Below are 21584 nucleotides of genomic sequence, written 5' to 3'. Positions count from 1 at the left end.
CTGTTCTCAGAGGGAATGCTTTCAACTTTTCCCCATTCAGTATTATGTTGGCTGTGGGTTTGTCATAGGTGGCTTTTATTACATTAAGTATGTTCTTTGTATGCAGATTTTGCTGAGAGTTTTAATCATAAAGCGATGTTGGATTTTGTCAAATGCTTTTTCTGCATCTATTGAGATGATCATGTGATGTCATAGGTGGCTTTTATTACATTATGGTATGTTCTTTGTATGCGGATTTTGCTGAGAGTTTTAGTCATAAAGCGATGTTGGATTTTGTCAAATGCTTTTTCTGCATCTATTGAGATGATCATGTGATTTTTGTTTTAAATTCTGTTTATGTAGTGTATCACATTTATTGACTTGTGTATGTTAAACCATCCCTGCACCCCTGGTATAAAATGCACTTGATCATGTATTCTCTTTTTGATATGTTGTTGGATTCAGTCAGCTAGTATTTTGTTAAGGATTTTAGCATCTATGTTCACCAAGGATATTGGTCTGCAGTTTTCTTTTTTGAAGATTCCTTTTGGAGTTGATTTCCAGTTTTATTACACTGTGGTCTGAGAGAGTGCTTGATATAATTTCAATTGTCTTAAATTTATTGAGGCTTATTTTTATGGCCTATCATATGGTCAATCTTGGAGAAAGTTCCATGCACTGTTGGATAGAATGTGTGTTCTGTGGTTGTTGGATGAAATGTTCTGTATATATCTGTTAAGTCCATTTGTTCCAAGGTATAGTTTAAACCCATTGTTTCTTTGTTGACTTTCTGTCTTGATGACCTGTCTAGTGCTGTCAGTGGAGTATTGACATCCCCCACTATTATTGTGCTGCTGTCTATCTCATTTCTTGGGTCTATTAGTAATTGTTTTTATAAATTTGGGAGCTCCAGTGTTAGGTGCATATATGTTTAGAATTATGATATTTTCCTGTTGGACAAAGCGTTTTACCATTATATCCTGTCCCTCTTTGTCTCTTTTAACCACTGTTGCTTTAAAGTTTGTCTTGTCTGATACAAGAGTAGCTACCCCTGCTGGCTTTTGGTGTCCATTTGCATGAAATATCCTTATCTATCCCTTTACTTTATGTGAGTCCTTACGTGTAAGGCGAGTCTCCTGAAGACAGCAGATAATTGGTTGGTGAGGTCTTACCCATTCTGCAATTCTTTATCTTCTAAGTGGAGCATTTAGGGCATTTACATTTAATGTTAGTATTGAAATGTGAGGTACCATTGCTTTTGTCATGCTCTTTGTTGCCTGTGTTCTTTGATTTTACTTTTTGTTTTCACTTTTTAACTTGTATTTTTGCTATATGTGTCCTGTGTGATTTATACTTTAAAGAGGATCTGTTTTGATGCGTTTCCAATATTTGTTTCAAGATTTAGAGTTCCTTTTAGCAGTTCTTGTAGTGGTGGTTTGATAATGGCAAATTCTCTAAGCATGTGTTTGTCTGAAAACAACTGTATCTTGCCTTCACATATGATGCTTAGTTTCACTGGATACAAAATTCTTGGCTAGTAATTATTTTGTTTGAGGAAACTGAAGATAGGGTCCCAATCCCTTCTAGCTTGTTGGGTTTCTGCTGAGAAATCTGCTGTTAATCTGATAGGTTTTCCTTGATAGGTTACCTGATGCTTCTATCTCACAGCTCTTAAGCTTCTTTCCTTCATCTTAAGTTTGGATAACCTGACGACAATATGCCTAAGTGAAGATCTTTTTGTGATGAATTTCCTAGGTGTTCTTTGTGATTCTTGTATTTGGCTGTCTAGGTCTCTTGCAAGGCCAGGGAAGTTTTCCTTGATTATTCCCCCAAACATGTTTTCCAGGTTTTTAGAATTCTCTTCTTCCTCAGGTACATTAATTATTCTTAGGTTTGCTCATTTAACATAATCCCAGACTTCTTAGAAGCTTTGTTCATATTTTCTTACTCTTTATTTTTTGTCTTTGTTGGATTCAGTTAATTCAAAGACCTTGTCTTTGAATTCTGAACTTCTTTCTTCTACTTGTTCAATTCTATTGCTGAGACTTTCCAGAGCATTTTGCATTTCTAAAGGTGTGTCCAAAGTTTCCTGAATTTTTTATGTTTTTTTTTTTTCTTTAAGCTATCTATTTCCATGAATATTTCTCCCTTTACTTCTTGTATCATTTTTTGGATTTCCTTGCATTGGGCTTCGTCTTTCTCTGGTCCCTCACTGATTAGCTTAATAACTAATGTCCTGAATTCTTTTTCAGGTAAATCAGGGGTTTCTTCTTGGTTTGGATCCATTGCTGCTGAACTAGTATGATTTTGGGGGGTGTTGAAGACCCTCGTTTTGTCATATTACCAGGGTTGGTTTTCTGGTTTCTTCTCATTTGGGTAGGCTCTGTCAGAGGGACGGTCTAGGGCTGAATGTAATTCTCTCCCCCTTTTTCTATGAATGTGGCTTCCTGTGAGCTGAACTGCAGTGATTGTTGTCTCTCTTCTGGGCCCCGCCACCCAGCGAGTCTCCCTGGCTCTGGGCTGGTACTAGGGGTTGCCTGCACAGAGTTCTGTGATGTGAACCATCAATGGGTCTCTCAGCCGTGGATACCAGTGCCTTTTCTGGTGGAGGTGGTGGAGAGTGCAATGGACTCCATGAGGGTCCTTAGTTTGGTGGTTTAATGCTCTATGTTTGTGCTGGTTGGGTTCCTGCCAGGAGGTGGTGCTTTCCAGAGAGCATCAGCTGTAGTGGTGTGGAAAGGAACTGGCAGTGGGTGGGGCCTAGATCTCTGAGATTATATACCCTTTGTCTTCTGCTACCAGGGTGGATAGGGAAGGACCATCAGGTGGGGTTGGGGCTAGGCGAGTCTGAGCTCAGACTCTTTTTGGATGGGTCCTGCTGAAGCTGTTGTTGGAGATGGGGGTAACATTCCCAGGTCACTGCAGTTATGTACCAGGAGGATTAAGGCTGCCTCTGCTGAGTCATGCAGGTTGTCAGGGAAGTTGGAGAAAGCTGACAGTCACTGGCCTCACCCAGCTCCCACGCAAACTGAAGGGCTGGTCTCACTCTCACCATGCCCCCGTAACCCCAACAGCCCAGAGTCAGTTTTTAGGCGGAGGGTGAGAATGGCTTGAAAATTTGTTGAATGCTATCCATCTCCCAGCCCCCAGAGAAAAGGGCTTTAGTTCCTTCCCCTGCCTGTGAAGTCTGCAGGCCAGATTCGCGCCCTCCCCCGAGTTCTGGCCAGGAGGCTTCTTGCCCTGTTCAAATTGTTACAAAGTTCAGCTAGAGAATTCCTTCTCCCTGTAGAGTTTTACCCCCTGCTCCTCTGGCCGCCCTCTGGATGGATCTTTGTGTTGCCAGGCAGGAATGGGCTGCTTGGGGACCCAGTGAGCTCCGAGAGCCTTTCTGCTGCTTCCTGTACCCCGTATTTCGCTCAGCTCTCTGACTTGACTCAGCTCCAGGTAAAGTCGGAAACTTCTCCCACAAACGCCTTCAGCTTCTCCAGTGGGGGTGTGTGTTCGGGACACTCCCTTTCCCACTTCCACAGTTGGGACACTCATAGTATTTGGGGTGTCTCCTGGGTCCTGCAGGAGCAGTCCGCTTCCTTCAGAGGGGCTGTGGGTCTTCTCGGGATTGCTACTTTATTCTTGAAGTTGATCTGGAGCTAAAATTCACAATGCAAGCCTCCGTAGGTTGCTCGCTCTGCCTGGAGCTTCAATCTAGTCCTGCCTCCTGTCCATTGTGATCCCCTGAATCTCAGCACACATACTATTTTTGATAATACATATTTCCCATGAAGTTTTGAAGATCCTATGTATAGTTAAATTTATTTTCACCAATTTTATTTCTCTTCCTCATATCCTAGAGTTAACTAATTTTCTAAACTTGGTGTTCAGTACTACCATTTTTGTTATTTCACACACTACATAAATATCTAATACAAAAACACTGTCTTGTATTGCACTGACAAAATATATATGTATTTTTAGAAACTTCTTGTTTTTCATCTTTATTTGTAATAATTGATTCATGTTGATTCATAAAGCTTTGCTCAGGTATGGTTAAAAAACTGCTAAATTCCAGTATTCTCTTGTATGAAAACACCAAAATTTGTCCATCTAATTTTTGACTGATGGTCGTTTCTAACTTTGCCTCATATCAAAAAGTGCTACAGTGAAAATATTTGCTTTATATACAAGTCATTATATACAAGTGCAGTGGATTCACTAGGCTACATACCTACACACATATACACATGTAATTTTTTACTTTTTGGGTTAGTGGATTTTTCCCTAGATTTGTGTTGCCAAACTGCCTTCACATGTAATTTTTTACTTTTTGGGTTAGTGGATTTTTCCCTAGATTTGTGTTGCCAAACTGCCTTCTTTTATGTTGATACTGATTTATATTCCCATCAGATATGGAGATTTATTTCTTTTTTCTTTTCTACATCCGTATCTTCACCTGGTACAGTAACCTTTTTAAATTTTGAGGGAAATGGTTTATCACATGTGCTTATTGGATTTTCTCATTAGCGAACTGATTTTTCTCCCTGTGCTAATTTAAATTTACTCTTTAGAGAATTACCTGTTATTTTTGTGAACATAAAAAGGGTCGAATTGTCAAGGCAGACTCACATGGATTAGTGCTGTTATCCCATGTCAAACTTCACTGATAAGTACAAGGGTACAAGTAAACAGAAGCCACTTCCAGAAAAGCAAGGAGTGGCCTGGGACATCTATGACAGCTGCCCAGATCCTTCCTTTTCTTATCATCTCACTCTGTCCCAGGTTAATAAACAGGGGGACAATGAAAAATGTAATTTGTATATTTAATGTTCATTGTTTTTAAATACCATATGCTTAAATTATTGTATAACATATAAACATAATAACCTTATTTAAAATAGCAATTATAAATACCAAGATAGAAACCAACAATTCCTCTGCCTTCAAATGCCACTCCTATTATCATAAACAGTTTGGTATGAATCGTTTTTCATATCCTTTCAATCCTACTAATTTATGAATAAATAAATTAAAACTTTATTTGGTTATATTGTTTCTAAACACATTAAATCCATATCTATTACAAAAATCTCTAGTTAGTAGTTAGGTCTACATCAAATTTAAGAGAAAAAATAAAAAAATGCCTTCAATATGAATGATTCCATTGTTAATGATCATTACCTTTTTGTGCATATGTCCTTTCAAATGTTTTTAGTTTAAGCTTTACTAAAATATTTACTACGAGCTGAGTGAAATGATAAGTTTGGTTCAACTGGTAAATTGCTCTATTTTTGCTTAAGACAAACTATCTGATACTGTTCTTTATATTAAAACTCACTTTGTTAAGTGAGAGTTTTCTTAAATGGTCTGTTTCATTTAAAATATCTAAATTGTTTAAAGGCCTTACTGAAGTTACTGTATAAAAGTTAATTCATATGGACTACATTTCTTGGCACTAATGGCATATAAAATAAGCAGTACAAATGCATGAAGAATGAGAGAATTTTGATAACTTGACTTAACGTTTCATAGATTCATTCTGGAGCTAATTAGTTTTCCTTAAATTCTGCTTGGTCTAGTAGCAACTGTGGGCAGCACGTTTTTGGCATCGCGAATCAGACATTCTAGATTAGTTGGTAATGATAAAATGACTTTTGGTCCTGAAAGCTTACTTACTTTATTCTACTTGTATACATTGTGCATAATATTTTTAAGAACTAAAATATGCAATGAAAAGTATTCTACAGAATAAAAATGCTGGCAGTGAAATGTATTAACAGATATTTGAAGCATATTTTGTAAAGTGTGTATTCCTTTGCAGAAAATATAAATTGATATTATGATGTTAAAATACTATTGATCTTGTGTTGGGTTAAGATTTTTAGGAGTATAGTTTATAGTATTTCAAATATTTTTCTGCAAACCAACATTAAGTTATTTCTAAAAGTTTGATCTATTTAAAAATGGTAAGATCTTGATTATTGGCTCTCTAAATCCTGCAGTTCAGGACATTTTGAACAAGCTGTAGAATTCTAAAAGAAAGAACATGTATTGAGAAGAATATAAAATAGCCAAAAGATGATGGCTTATCTTTATGCCAGTCATAGTATAAAGTATTCAAAAACACTTGTTTAATTTATGTTCCAGCTAATATTTTACAGTTATTACATAGAAACACATAATAATATGATTTATTTTGTATGTGGAAAGATAACTTCACAACTTTATGAACGGCAGGTAAATTGAGGAAAGATGCTACTACCAGTAAATATGCTCACAGTCAGACTGAAACCTGAGTCTCCTTTGAAAATTGATTATGGGCTGGGTTCAGCGGCTCACACCTGTAATCCCAGCACTTTGGGAAGGTGAGGTGGGCAAATCACTTGAGCCCAGGAGTTTGAGACCAGCCTGGGCAACACAGGGAGACTCCCTTCTATACAAAATAAAAAGAGAAGAAAAGAAAAAAGAAAATTAATTATGGAAAGATATCAAATTGGAAATTACCATTGATTAAATGGATTGTTACTGTTGTCATTGTTTTCTCAATTAATTGCATTAATATGAGAGACTCCTGAGGGTACATCCTATGGTTTGGTGAAAAGAGCAAATATTAATAATTTGGGATCATAAGAACCAGCTGTATTTCTCAATAATAGTATAATTTCCAGCACACAGCATCGTTAAAACTAGAGTTGTATCTGCAAAATACTAGCTATATTTCTACGCAATGTAGATATGTTGGAAATAAAACTGAAAAAACTTTATAACTGCACTTGAAGAGCTTTCTGATCTTTTTATCAAGAAAGTTTTCTTAAAATGCTAATTAAAAGGAGCATTTAATCAAAGAATCCAATGTGCCGGGTGTGTAAGGCATTCTTTTTCATGGTTTTAAGACATTTTCACAAATGGCACCTATACACAAAACTGATAATGATGAAACATCTTTAGTCTGCCATTCTTTAAGAAATTATGGTGTGAGTTCATACTTATTACGTCTATGATGATGATGTTTATTTCTGCTTATATAATCTTATGAAAATTATATTAATAAGAGGGGATGTTTAACAAACCTATTTTAGAAGTGTTACATCAATTTCGCTGCCTTTTCCTAGAGAATTAAGAATGAATGTGACATATAACATCTAACCTCTAATTTGGAAATTAAATTTTCACATTTATTTAAGTTGATTTTAGTCCAAGTTTTGAAATGTGATTAGACTAAATTCATAATTTAAGATACTTTTGAAGGAATCCATTAACTGATCTTGTAACCAGGATTTTTACGTGGCAAATGATAATAGTTATATTAGGTATCTCTATAAAAAATATTGAGGATTTTTCAGTGTCGTACAAGCCACACAGTACTGATCCATGCTTTTATGAACCCCCTCAAATAACCTTGCTGCAATGGGTCATATAGTGGGCTTCACTTTGAAGACCACCCAAAATCTCCATCTGCTCCACATAGAATTGCCATCCTGCTGGTATGTATTCCATGGTCTACAGCTGATATTAAACACATTCATTCACAAAGCAATTCGATATGATAATTTTCATTTAAGTCAAAAGTAAAATATTATTGTAGCAGTTACATTCATGATTATGCTTAAGTTTATCCCAATTTCCAACAAATACTCCTGACAGCCAGCTTTGGTCTCATTGCCATAATATCAATCTCTATATTATCATTTCTAGAGACAGATGCACATGCTATGGCCATGACCATAATTCTCCTCTTTAGAATGCAGTGGCTGGCTTTCTGTGCAGCAAATTAGACACTCTATTAAGTCATATAGATGATAAATGATAAAAAGATAGATAGATAGATAGATAGATAGATAGATAGATAGATAGATAGAAGATAGATAGATAGATAGATAGATAGATAGATAGATAGATAGATAGATGGTAGATGGGGTTGGGTGAGTGAGGGGAGCCAGGCTTTTGGTTACGAACCTAATCTAACTTCCTGTGTGACAATAATGTAACTCTCTACTGAGGAGTTTCTGTACTTTTGACTAAATCCCTCAACTAGAGATATAATATTTCAAAATTTCCAGCTTTCTGACAAAATAGTTGAATAAGAGACCAGGTCTAAGAGCAGAGATGAGCTGTAGCCCTATGAGGAAAATGATCAAAATTTGGAAAACTGAATGTACTTAGAATAGTTGACTACAGATAGCTCTATTCTTCCAAAATCTTCTTCAGTAAATAGACTTTTAGAATACAAATGTATTTTAAAACATTCAATATATGTTTAGAATGATACAATAGAAATAAAAATCCTCATTCTTAACTTTAGAAATTAAATTCAGATTAGAGGGCTATAAATTAATTTTTGAAATTTTTGAGTCAGGAAAACTTTAGCAAAAAACTAGTATCATTTTATCGCAGTACAGATGAGGAACTTCAGCCTTAAAGATACTAAAATTTATGGCTAATGAATCAGTTCTAAAACCCAGATCTAATTACTTACCAGCTTATAACCAGAATCAAAATGTGTATATTTGTTTATTATTTCTCCCCAATTCACACATTTTTAATATTCAATTTGTGGTTTATTTGTAACTTGTAGATAATTTGTTTTAAGATTAATAGTTTAGATATGAATATGCCTCTTTTAATAAGTATTTTAAACTTCAAAATATTATAGCTATTTTTAAATGCATCACAGTATTTAGGAGATTCGTTGAAGGGTTTCTAAAACAACTTTTATAAAAATAGTGATATTTGTGTTTATATCCACCTCCAAAACTACACGTTTGCTTATATTTCAGAATATTTTGAAAAGAGGAAATTTATAATAACAGTAGCAGCTGTTCACAGAACATCACTGTGTATCTGACAGTGAGTTGAACTGTTGAGGAATGTGTGTTGTATTATTAAATTCTCACAATTTACCATGTTAAGCACTGTTCCTTCCATTTTACATAGGAGGAATCTGCATAGATTAGAGGAAAAAGTTAAAAGGAGTATGAATGAAAAAACTACGTGTACAAGATGTCCAAGATGAACAAAACTATACAATAAAGTTCATTTCAATATACAACATGTATTATATTCAACAAGGCTCAAATTTTTTGATAAAAGGAAACAGAGACCTCTTTTTCTAGCAGGAAGATATTTTTCTTGGGAAGTTTTGTTTATGCTGGCTTGAATAACACTATGGTGAATATCATAAGATTAATTCATTTTTAACATCTCTGTAAAAGCCAAGGATGCAGTGTGTCCATGTGGAATTGAAATCATACATTTTAACACACAGATTAAAATTATGGATTCTCAAGTAATGATAAATTAACAGAGCTCTTTGAGGTTTTTTTTAATTATAAGGCATATTTGTTTGTTGGTTTGTTTCTGTTTTTTGAGACGGAGCCTCGCTCTGTCACCCAGGCTGGAGTGCAGTGGTGTGATCTTGGCTCACTGCAAGCTCCACCTCCCAGGTTCAAGAAATTCTCCTGCCTCAGCCTCCCAAGTAGCTGGGACTACAGGCACCCAGCACTATGCCTGGCTAATTTTTTTGTATTTTTAGTAGAGACGGGGTTTCACCGTGTTAGCCAGGATGGTCTCAATCTCCTAACCTTGTGATCTGCCCGCCTCGGCCCCCCAAAGTCCTGGGATTACAGGTGTGAGCCAACACATCCAGTCAATTATAAGGCTTTTTAATTAAGAAAATAAATTTTTTTAAATGTGACAAATTATTTAATTCTTTGCTAAATTAACTGTATATGGGCCTACAAGGAAAATATTCTGTTTGCATTCAAAGTAAAATCATTTGTAAGACATTAAGCCTACTAATAATATCATCACCATTATTATTTTAAACAAAATAGGAGACTTGTGCAAAGACCACTGTCATCTAAAAGCCATAACCCAACTACCAATATGATTTTCTTTAAAAAAGAAATAAGAATGCTTTTGCACTGTTGGTGAGAGTGTAAATTAATTCAACCATTGTGGAAGACACTGTGGTGATTCCTGAAGGATCTAGAACCAGAAATACCATTTGACCCAGCAATCCCATTACTGCGTATACACCCAAAGGATTATAAATCATTCTTCTATAAAGACACATGCATACATATGTTTACTGCAGCACTATTTACAATAGCAAAGACTTGGAACCAACCCAAATGCCCATCAATGATAGACTAGATAAAGAAACTGTGGCACATATACACCATAGAATACTATGCCACCATAAAAAAGAATGAGTTCATGTCCTTTGCTGGGACATGGATGAAGCTGGAAACCATCATTCTCAGCAAACCAACACAGGAACAGAAAACCAAACACCGAATGTTCTCACTTATAAGTGGGAGTTGAACAATGAGAACACATGGACACAAGGAGGCGAACAACACACACCAGGGCCTGTCAGGGGGTGGGGGGCAAGGGGAGGGACAGCATTAGGAGAAATACCTAACGCAAGTGGGGTTTAAAACCTAGATGACTGGTTGATAGATGCAGCAAACCCCCACGGCACATGTATACCTACGTAACAAACCTGCACATTCTGCACATGTATCCTGAAACTTAGAATAAAAAAAATTTTTTTTTAAAAAGGACTTTGCTCTGCTTTGAAATGGGAATAATCATGACAGAACAATATTAATGGAAAACACATGGTAGATATGAACGAACACTGTGAAATGTCAGGAAGCAGGGAAAGAAAAATTGCCTCCTTGACAACAGTGAAGTTTCAACATGATCCCTGAGAACCAACAGATTTTTAAATAGCATTTTCTCCCCGCTACCCTGCATAGGGTTTGAGTTTCTAGCAGGCTCCCCAGCGATGCGAGTGCTGATGCACGAGGTCACACTTTCAATAGCAAGAGTACAGGCACCACTTAAAATAACAATTTACATAGATCTGTTTACGACTTAAAAGTTAGTAAGAGTGTTCTATAGAAATACTAGGAAAGAAAGAAAGAAAATTCTAAAGAAAAAAATAATAATTCCTATAGTCTTCAAAGTCTGAAATAATCATTCCCATATGGAGGCATTTCCTTCCAATTATTTTTGTTTGTATACGGTTACCTAATAGTTACCTATTTTGACAACTAACTTTGTTACTTAAGAAACCATGAGGATTTTCCCCATGTAAATATTTTTTTCATAAAATACCTTAAGGCCAACAGAATATCTGGCCATTTAGTTATACCATAACTTATTAGCCCAGTTTCTCTCCTGTGAAATATTTCGATTATTTCCAATGGCTTATTAGTATAAATAGTATGTGGGTAAATAATTTTAAAATTTCTGATTATTTTCTTATAAAAGGTTTTCTAAGAGTTGGATTACTTTGTCAAAGGTTATGAATGGTTCAACACTCTTGAATTATATTGCATATGCTGAGTCTATCTCAGCATTATGGCTTTAAAAATATGCTTGTCGGTTTAATGAAAACTAGTATTTTCACTTAGTTTATTTTATTACTAACATGCTTTTATCCATTTCTATGGCTCCTGTCCTGAGAACCAATTTATGTCTACCAAATTGTTTCTTATTTTAACTCAATAATCATGTTAGAGTTCCTTTTATATTAAACATAAATTCCTTGCAAATATTTTCCATTTTTGTCCTTTAATTATTTTATGTATTTAATTTTTTTTTTTTTTTTTTTTTGAGACGGAGTCTCGCTCTGTCGCCCAGGCTGGAGTGCAATGGCACAATCTCGGCTCACTGCAAGCTCCACCTCCTGGGTTCACACCATTCTCCTGCCTCAGCCTCTCCAAGTAGCTGGGACTACAGGCGCCCGCCACCACGCCCGACTAATTTTTTTTTGTATTTTTAGTAGAGACAGGGTTTCACTGTGGTCTCGATCTCCTGACCTCATGATCCACCCGCCTCGGCCTCCCAAAGTGCTGGGATTACAAGCATGAGCCACCACGCCCGGCTGTATTTAATTTTTTAATTTTATTTTTTTGTGTGTGATGGAATTTCGTTCTTGTTGCTTAGGCTGGAGTGCAAAGGTCCAATCTCGGCTCACAGCAACCTCCACCTCCTGAGTTCAAGCAATTCTCCTGCTTCAGCCTCCCGAGTAGCAGGAATTACAGGCATGCGCCACCGCACCCAGCTGCTTTTGAATTTTCAGTAGAGACTGGGTTTCTCCATGTTGGTCAGGCTGGTCTCGAACTCCTGATCTCAGGTGATCCACCCACCTCGGCCTCCCAAAGTGCTGGGACTACAGGCGTGAATCACCATCCCGGGCCTTATTTGTGTTTTTACCATGAAGAAAGTTTTGATTTTCACAGTGTTTTATATGTAGAAAGTCATTGCAAATTCAAAGCTGATTTTGTTATTTTATCTTAGATTATTGTGGTTTAAATTTTTTAAGTATGTAATCTAACTGTAATTGTTCTTATTAATGTGTAGTTTGGACCTCATTTGATTTTTTTTCCAAGGTAAATTTTCAAACACATTTTGTTTAATATGAAATATCTGCCTCATGAGTTTTCGTGATTCTTAAACCATATATTAAAAATTTAGGAAAGCAGAAGTTGTCTCCGGACATTCTAATGTCTTTCACAATACATCTATAAATCATTGCTATGACAAGACACATTTAATTATGTCTAAAATACCTGGGGGTACACTTCTTTAATTCCAACTTTTCTTCATTTACTTTATAACTTTAAAATAAAAAAGGATCATTCTTTCAGATGAATAACCATATTGTGTTAAAAGTTAAGAGTCTCCTCAAGACTATGATTGGCTTTAATGTCATATTTAAACATCATGTTAGTTTCCTATTGCTATGTAATTAATTACTACAACGTTAGCAGCTCATAGGTCCCAAGTCCAGCACAGTGTGGTTGGGCTCGCTGTTCAGGCTGACGTCAACGTGACAGCAGGCTGTGTTCCTATCTGGTGTGAGGATTCTTTTCCAAGTTCATTTCTGTTCTTGGCAGAATCAGTTCCTTGCAGCTGTCACACTAAAATCCTCTTTTTTTTTTTTTTTTTTTTTTTTGCTGGCTGCCTACCATAGGTGTAAATTAATCTAGGAGAAAATAGGACACTTTAATAATATTTAGACCTTCAGTAAATAGCTTAAGCAAAATTCAATATATTCCAAATTTTATATATATATACACACACACACACATATATATTCATAATTCTTATAATCATGTTTGTACGGGTATTTTATGTGTGCTGTACAGATTTGCTTATATTTTGCACTTGATTTGTGCACAGATATTTTAGTCTAACTCATCAGTTATACAGAAAACTTCAGCATTTTCTCTCTTTCTTCTGATTCTCCTAACGCCTATGTGAAACCTTTTGGTAATTCATTTGTTTTTAGTTAGCCATCCTTAGTTTTCTAATATTAATTAAAATGTCCTGAAATAGTTATTTGTTTCCAATACTTAAACATAATTAAATTTCATAATGATGTAAAATATTAATATTAATATATTTAATAAATTTAATTAACTATAATAATAGTTATATTTTCTAACCATCACATAACTATATTTACCAGTGGCTACTGATTTCATATAGTTTTTCTTAACCATTTTTCAAAAACTAACTTTCTAGTCCTACTTAAACCATTTTTTTCTTATGTTCTGCTTTGCTTTTTAATAGAAATTTTTTTTTTTTTTTCACTTTCGACATCCATTGAAATGATCTTATAGGTTTTCCTTTAGAATTATTGGTGTTGGAGGGTGGAGCCAAGATGGCCGAATAGGAACAGCTCCGGTCTACAGCTCCCAGCATGAGCAACACAGAAGATGGGTGATTTCTGCATTTCCGTTTGAAGTACCAGATTCATCTCACTAGGGACTGCCAAACAGTGGGTGCAGGACAGTCGGCGCGGCGCACAGTGCACGAGCCGAAGCAGGGCGAGGCATTGCCTCACTCAGGAAGCACAAGGGGTCAGGGAGTTCCCTTTCCTAGTCAAAGAAAGGGGTAACAGACGGCACCTGGAAAATCGGGTCAGTCTCACCCTAATACTGCGCTTTCCCAATGGGCTTGGAAAACGGCACACTAGGAGATTGTGTCCCGCACCTGGATCAGAAGGTCCTATGCCCACGGAGTCTCGCTGATTGCTAGCACAGCAGTCTGAGATCAAACTGCAACGGGGCAGCCAGGCTGGGGGAGAGGCACCTGCCATTGCCCAGGCTTGCTTAGGTAAACAAAGCAGCCAGGAAGCTCGAACTGGGTGGAGCCCACCACAGCTCATGGAGGCCTGCCTGCCTCTGTAAACTCCACCTCTGGGGGCAGGGCACAGACAAATAAAAAGTCAGCAGGAACGTCTGCAGACTTAAATGTCCCTGTCTCACAGCTTTGAAGAGAGTAGTGGTTCTCCCAGCATGCAGCTGGAGATCTGAGAATGGGCAGACTGCCTCCTAAAGTGGGTCCCTGACCCCCAGGCAGCCTAACTGGGAGGCACCCCCGAGTAGGGACAGACTGACACCTCACTCAGCCAGGTACTCCTCTGAGACACAACTTCCAGAGGAACTATCAGACAGCTGAATTTGTGGTCTCACGCAAATCCACTGTTCTGCAGCCAACACTGCTGACACCCAGCCAAACGGTCTGGAGTGGACCTCTAGCAAACTCCAACAGACCTGCAGCTGAGGGTCCTGTCTGGTAGAAGGAAAACTAACAAACAGAAAGGACATCCACACCAAAAACCCATCTGTACATCACCATCATCAAAGACCAAAAGTAGATAAAACCACAAAGATGGGGAGAAAACAGAGCAGAAAAACTGGAAACTCTAAAAAGCAGAGCACCTCTCCTCCTCCAAAGGAACGCAGGTCCTCACAAGCAATGGAACAAAGCTAGACAGAGAATGACTTTGACGAGTTGAGAGAAGAAGGCTTCAGACCACCAAACTACTCTGAGCTATGGGAGGAAATTCAAAACAATAGCAAAGAAGTTAAAAGCTTTGAAAAAAAATTAGACAAATGGATAACTAGAATAACCAATGCAGAGAAGGGCTTAAAGGAGCTGATGGAGCTGAAAGCCAACTTTCGAAAACCACGCGAAGATTGCAGAAGCCTCGGTAGCCCACGCAATCAACTGGAAGAAAGGGTATCAGTGATGGAAGATGAAATGAATGAAATGAAGCGAGAAGGGAAGTTTAGAGAAAAAAGAATAAAAAGAAATGAACAAAGCCTCCAAGAAATATGGGACTATGTGAAAAGACAAAACCTACGTCTGATTGGTGTACCTGAAAGTGACAGGGAGAACGGAACCAAGTTGGAAAAAACTCTGCAAGATATTATCCAGGAGAACTTCCCCAATCTAGCAAGGCAGGCCAACATTCAGATTCAGGAAATACAGAGAACACCACAAAGATGCTCCTCGAGAAGAGCAACTCCAAGACACATAATTGTCAGATTTACCAAAGTTGAAATAAAGGAAAAAATGTTAAGGGCGGCCAGAGAGAAAGGTCAGGTTACCCCCAAAGGGAAGCCCATCAGACTAACAGCTGATCTCTCAGCAGAAACTCTACAAGCCAGAAGAGAGTGGGGGCCGATATTCAACATTTTTAAAGAAAAGAATTTTCAACCCAGAATTTCATATCCAGCCAAACTAAGCTTCATAAGTGAAGGAGAAATAAAATACTTTACAGACAAGCAAATGCTGAGTGATTTTGTCACCACCAGGCCTGCCCTAAAAGAGCTCCTGAAGGAAGCACTAAGCATGGAAAGGAACAACCGGTACCAGCCACTGCAAAAACATGCCAAATTGTAAAGACCATTGAGGCTAGGAAGAAACTGCATCAACTAATGAGCAAAATAACCAACTAACATCATAATGACAGGATCAAATTCACACATAACAATATTAACTTTAAATGTAAATGGGCTAAATGTTCCAATTAAAAGACCCAGACTGGCAAACTGGTTAAGGAGTCAAGACCCATCAGTGTGCTATATTCAGGAAACCCATCTCACATGCAGAGACACACATAGACTCAAAATAAAGGGATGAAGGAAGATCTACCAAGCAAATGGAAAACAAAAAAAGGCAGGGGTTGTAATCCTAGTCTCCGATAAAATAGACTTTAAACCAACAAAGAACAAAAGAGACAAAGAAGGCCACTACATAATGGTAAAGGGATCAATTCAACAAGAAGAGCTAACTATCCTAAATATATATGCACCCAACACAGGAGCACCCAGATTCATAAAGCAAGTCCTAAGTGACCTACAAAGGGACTTAAACTCCCACACAATAATAATGGGAGATTTTCACACCCCACTGTCAACATTAGACAGATCAACGAGACAGAAAGTTAACAAGAATATCCAGGAATTGAACTCAGCTCTGCACAAAGTGGACCTAATAGACATCTACAGAACTCTCCACCCCAAATCAACAGAATATACATTTTTTTAAGCACCACACCACACCTATTCCAAAATTGACCACATAGTTGGAAGTAAAGCTCTCCTCAGCAAATGTAAAAGAACAGAAATTATAACAAACTGTCTCTCAGACCACAGTGCAATCAAACTAGAACTCAGGATTAAGAAACTCACTCAAAACCACTCAACTACATGGAAACTGAACAACCTGCTCCTGAATGACTACTGGGTACATAATGAAATGAAGGCAGAAATAAAGATGTTCTTTGAAACCAACGAGAACAAAGACAAAACATACCAGAATCTCTGGGACACATTCAAAGCAGTGTGTAGAGGGAAATTTATAGCACTAAATGCCCACAAGAGAAAGCAGGAAAGATCCAAAGTTGACACCCTAACATCACAATTAAAAGAACTAGAAAAGCAAGAGCAAACACATTCAAAAGCTAGCAGAAGGCTAGAAATAACTAAAATCAGAGCAGAACTGAAGGAAATAGAGACACAAAAAACCCTTCAAAAAATTAATGAATCCAGGAGCTGGTTTTTTGAAAAGTTCAACAAAATTGATAGACCCCTAGCAAGACTAATAAAGAAGAAAAGAGAGAAGAATCAAACAGATGCAATGAAAAAGAGATATCACCACCAAGCCCACATTGCCAAGTCAATCCTAAGCCAAAAGAACAAAGCTGGAGGCATCACGCTACCTGACTTGAAACTATACTACAAGGCTACAGTAACCAAAACAGCATGGTACTGGTACCACAACAGAGACATAGATCAATGGAACAGAACAGAGCCCTCAGAAATAATGCCACATATCTACAACTATCTGATCTTTGACAAACCTGACAAAAACAAGAAATGGGGAAAGGATTCCCTATTTAATAAATGGTGCTGGGAAAACTGGCTAGCCATATGTAGAAAGCTGAAACTGGATCCTTTCCTTACACCTTATACAAAAATTAATTCAAGATGGATTAAAGACTTACATGTTAGACCTAAAACCATAAAAACTCTAGAAGAAAACCTAGGCAATACGATTCAGGACATGGGCATGGGCAAGGACTTCATGTCTAAAATACCAAAAGCAATGGCAACAAAAGCCAAAATTGACAAATGGGATCTAATTAAACTAAAGAGCTTCTGCACAGCAAAAGAAACTACTATCAGAGTGAACAGGCAACCTACAAAATGGGAGAAAATTTTCGCAACTTACTGATCTGACAAAGGGCTAATATCCAGAATCTACAATGAACTCAAACAAATTTACAAGAAAAAAACAAACGACCCCATCAAAAAGTGGGCAAAGGACATGAACAGACACTTCTCAAAAGAAGACATTTATGCAGCCAAAAAACACATGAAAAAATGCTCATCATCACTGGCCATCAGAGAAATGCAAATCAAAACCACAATGAGATACCATCTCACACCAGTTAGAATGGCCATCATTCAAAAGTCAGGAAACAACAGGTGCTGGAGAGGATGTGGAGAAATAGGAACACTTTTACACTGTTGGTGGGACTGTAAACTAGTTCAACCATTGTGGAAGTCAATGTGGCAATTCCTCAGGGATCTAGAACTAGAAATACCATTTGACCCAGCCATGCCATTACTGGGTATATACTCAAAGGACTATAAATCATGCTCCTATAAAGACACATGCACACATATGTTTATTGCAGCACTATTCACAATAGCAAAGAGTTGGAACCAATCCAAATGTCCAACAACGATAGACTAGATTAAGAAAATGTGGCACATATACACCATGGAATACTATGCAGACATAAAAAATGATGAGTTCATGTCCTTTGTAGGGACATGGATGAAACTGGAAAACATCATTCTCAGTAAACTATCACAAGGGCAAAAAACCAAACACTGAATGTTCTCACTCATAGGTGGGAATTGAACAATGAGAACTCATGGACACAGGAAGGGGAACATCACATTTCATGGACTGTTGTGGGGAGGGGGGAGGGACAGCATTCGGAGATACACCTAATGCTAAATGACGAGTTAATGGGTGCAGCAAACCAACATGGCACATGGATACATATGTAACAACCTGCACATTGTGCACATGTACCCTAAAACCTAAAGAATAATAATAAAAAAAAGAATTATTGGTGTTATAGTAGCAATTTTCTAAAATTTAAATCAAAAATAAAAAGAACACAGTTTAAGTGTATAGTTGGATGCATTATGACAAATGCATAGATTTTTATACCCACTACACATTAAGCCTTTGTGTACAATCCCCACTCTGTCATCCCAGCACCAGCAAACCAGAGATCTACTCTTAAAATATCCTGTGAATGGAATCACACTATGTGTACTGTCTTGTGAATGTCGTCTCTCTGTCCACATAATGCTAATGAGATTCATCCATGCAGTCGCATGCATGGGTAGTTCATTCTTTTTCAATACGAAGCATTATTCCACAATCTGCTTATTAACTCTCCTGCTGATAAACATTAGGGTTATTTACTGTCTTTTACTACATTGTGTAAAGCTTCTATGCAGCATCATGTTCAAGTCCTTGTGTGGAATTACATGGCTGTAGAGGAGGCATATATTTAACCTGTCAAGAAATGGATTAATCTTTCAAAAGTAATTGTACCACTTTATACTCCCACAAGCAATGTATGAAGGTTCCAGTTGCTCCACTTCCTAGCCAACACTTGGGATTGATAGTTGTTTTAATTTTAGGCATTCAAATGGGCATAGAATGGTAGTTCAGCTTGCTCTGTAAGTACATTAGGGAAGCATCCAATTTACACTTGATGAGGTCAAGTAAGAATCTCTAAAGAAAACAATAGGTAAGAAGAATACTCAAACTGAAAGAAAAGAATCCATTAATGTGTGATTCTTACTTAGCCATAGTGAATAGCTCTGCAAACATTTTTATTCAACTTGTTTTGGCACAATTTTGATTAGAAGTTTGCAGACTAGGTCTCTTGATTGTGTCAGTGTGTGCTTTTTAATATGTCTATGTATGTTTACGTGGGTATTTAGACTTATGGTGACTTCAAAAATGTATTTGATAACTTTCAATGTTTTTTGCAGAAACATTCTTTCATTAATATTACATGCTTATGGAACTATACCTATTGATTAAAGGTGAATATTTTTTTTATAAGAAAACAAAATAATATAATATGTACATTATAAATATTAATAAATATTCACAATAAATAAAATGGCATTTTATTATTTAAATAATATATTGTTAAATAATGTATTTAAATAATAATATATTTTAAAATAATATATTTAAATAATAATATATTTTTAAATAATATGTTTAATGTATTATGTTAAATAATATATTTACATAAACAACATATTTCAATATTTAATATTATTTTAAAATGATAATTGAGGCTCATAAAATTAGGCAGAATGATAATTCTAGTAGTAGAAGGGCTTCAGTTTTTATCGATTTATGAGATAAAATCTTAGATCCTTGTATATAAACCGTAGATGGAACACATCAAGACTTAAGCTCAAGTAAACTGTCAGTCACCAGTATAAAAAAAATGCTACTACGTATTGTGTTGTAGAATCTATAGCATACTTTATAATAGCTGCAAACCTGTATTCATTTCAGGTTCTCATATTACAGCCCAAAGCATCCTAAGGGAAATTTTTGTGACCCCATTACTTTCCACTCCCAAAGGATATTTGCTAAAATGATGATGATGATGATGATGACGATGATTTGAACTTAATAGCTTTAGATTGACTTAATCCAAAAGTATTTCTAAGCATTATTTTACTGATTTGGCCAGGGCAAACTTTCATTTTTGCCTCCCAGTAGTCTTCAGCAATTCAGAATATAGGATAGACTGTTGCCCAGATATGTTGTAGTCAAGGCTGATTTAAATCTTTATAACATCTGACTGTATGAAATTAAATAAAGCTTCCCCCAAACCCTAAAAGATCATTTTAGTAAACAGTGTAACTTTGGTGTCAGCAGATGTAGTTATGCAATTAAAGAGAACAAATTATAATTCCATAATCTCTCTTCGGAGTTAGGTGAATAACCACATCTGTGGTATAGGGAATGGAAAGATTACTTTCAATCTAGTCTAAAGAAACTCCGCTCTAAAATATATTCAGCAAAAGTAAAATAAGTTAAGAATTGATTATCTTTCATTCAATAAAGCTGGTGTATAATTAGCAATCTACCTGAAATTTCCCCTAGGCATATTCTATGTGTTGCTGTTAGCATTATAAAAGTGTAACAATAAAGGATGCTGAAAAGAAATTTTCTTCCTTCTTTTAGGCAGCTACTCCTGGAGAAAGAGCCCAATGAGGAGTAATCTCTGAAGCCCAGATTTCCTAAGGATGAAGCTTCAGGAGAGGCCTTATCAATCCTGATTACAAACTTTTCTCATCAAGTTAGTTTCATTTAACGGAAGTTTTAAATGTGGAAAGTTCAGAAGGCTATTAAAATTGGTTCCAGCTATCTAAGATACACGCACAACCACACACGCACACACACACACACACACGGTAGAGATAAATATGTTCGACAATCCAGCTCAGTGTTACTAGAAAATTTGATCAGAATCTGGTGAAATAAATAGTAAACTTACTAAAAATGCCAAATATCCCAGAAGTTGCTTCTTTAACATTTGATCAAAAACTCTGTCCAGTCAATTTTTGCTTCTTTCAAAAATACTCTGCCGAAAAGCCAAAGGAGAAATGGGGCTGGCACCTTCAATATAGAGAATTCCAAATAAGATTAGATCCCAGAAGGCTTAGTGTGGCTTTTCAGGACTGTCACTATTAGGCAGTAACCTACCATTCACCTGTTTCCCAGATCCACCTTGTTATACCTTATAACTTAAAATATAAATTCCAACAATGTATTATACTCAAAAAAATTATTTCTCAATTTGTTTGCTCATACTATTGATATTTTTCTAGAATCTAAATAATTGTGAATTAACTATGATAGCAGTATTCACAAACGGTAAGTGAAATCAGACCTATTAATTCTGAGAGGAAGGAGGTGTCAGGATTTTCACAGAAGAAGAGCACTAAGGCCGGGTGCGGTGGCTCACGCCTGTAATCCGAGCACTTTGGGAGGCTGAGGCAGGCGGATCACGAGGTCAGGAGTTCTAGACTAGCCAGACCAACATTGTGAAACCCCATCTCTACTAAAAATACAAAAATTACACACCTGTAATCCCAGCTACTCAGGAAGCTGAGGCAGGAGAATCGCTTAAACCTGGGAGGTGGAGGTTGCAGTGAGCTGCAATCGCGCCA

At 36.7% G+C, this 21584-nt stretch overlaps 1 long non-coding RNA gene across 1 annotated transcript; it reads left to right on the top strand.

The window, feature by feature from the left end:
* The first annotated feature begins 3305 nt into the window (after positions 1-3305).
* LOC116482203 (uncharacterized) lies at positions 3306-20914 on the top strand. Its single transcript, XR_004251793.3, has 3 exons — positions 3306-3423; positions 19374-19427; positions 20596-20914. It is a non-coding gene; the product is annotated as an uncharacterized LOC116482203 (long non-coding RNA).
* Positions 20915-21584: the final 670 nt, after the last annotated feature.

The sequence above is a fragment of the Hylobates moloch genome, unplaced genomic scaffold (assembly GCF_009828535.3).
Source record: "Hylobates moloch isolate HMO894 unplaced genomic scaffold, HMol_V3 SCAFFOLD_14, whole genome shotgun sequence".
NCBI lineage: Eukaryota > Metazoa > Chordata > Mammalia > Primates > Hylobatidae > Hylobates > Hylobates moloch.
The sequence above is the reverse complement of the archived record's forward strand: the minus strand, read 5'-3'. Positions and strand labels throughout refer to the sequence as shown.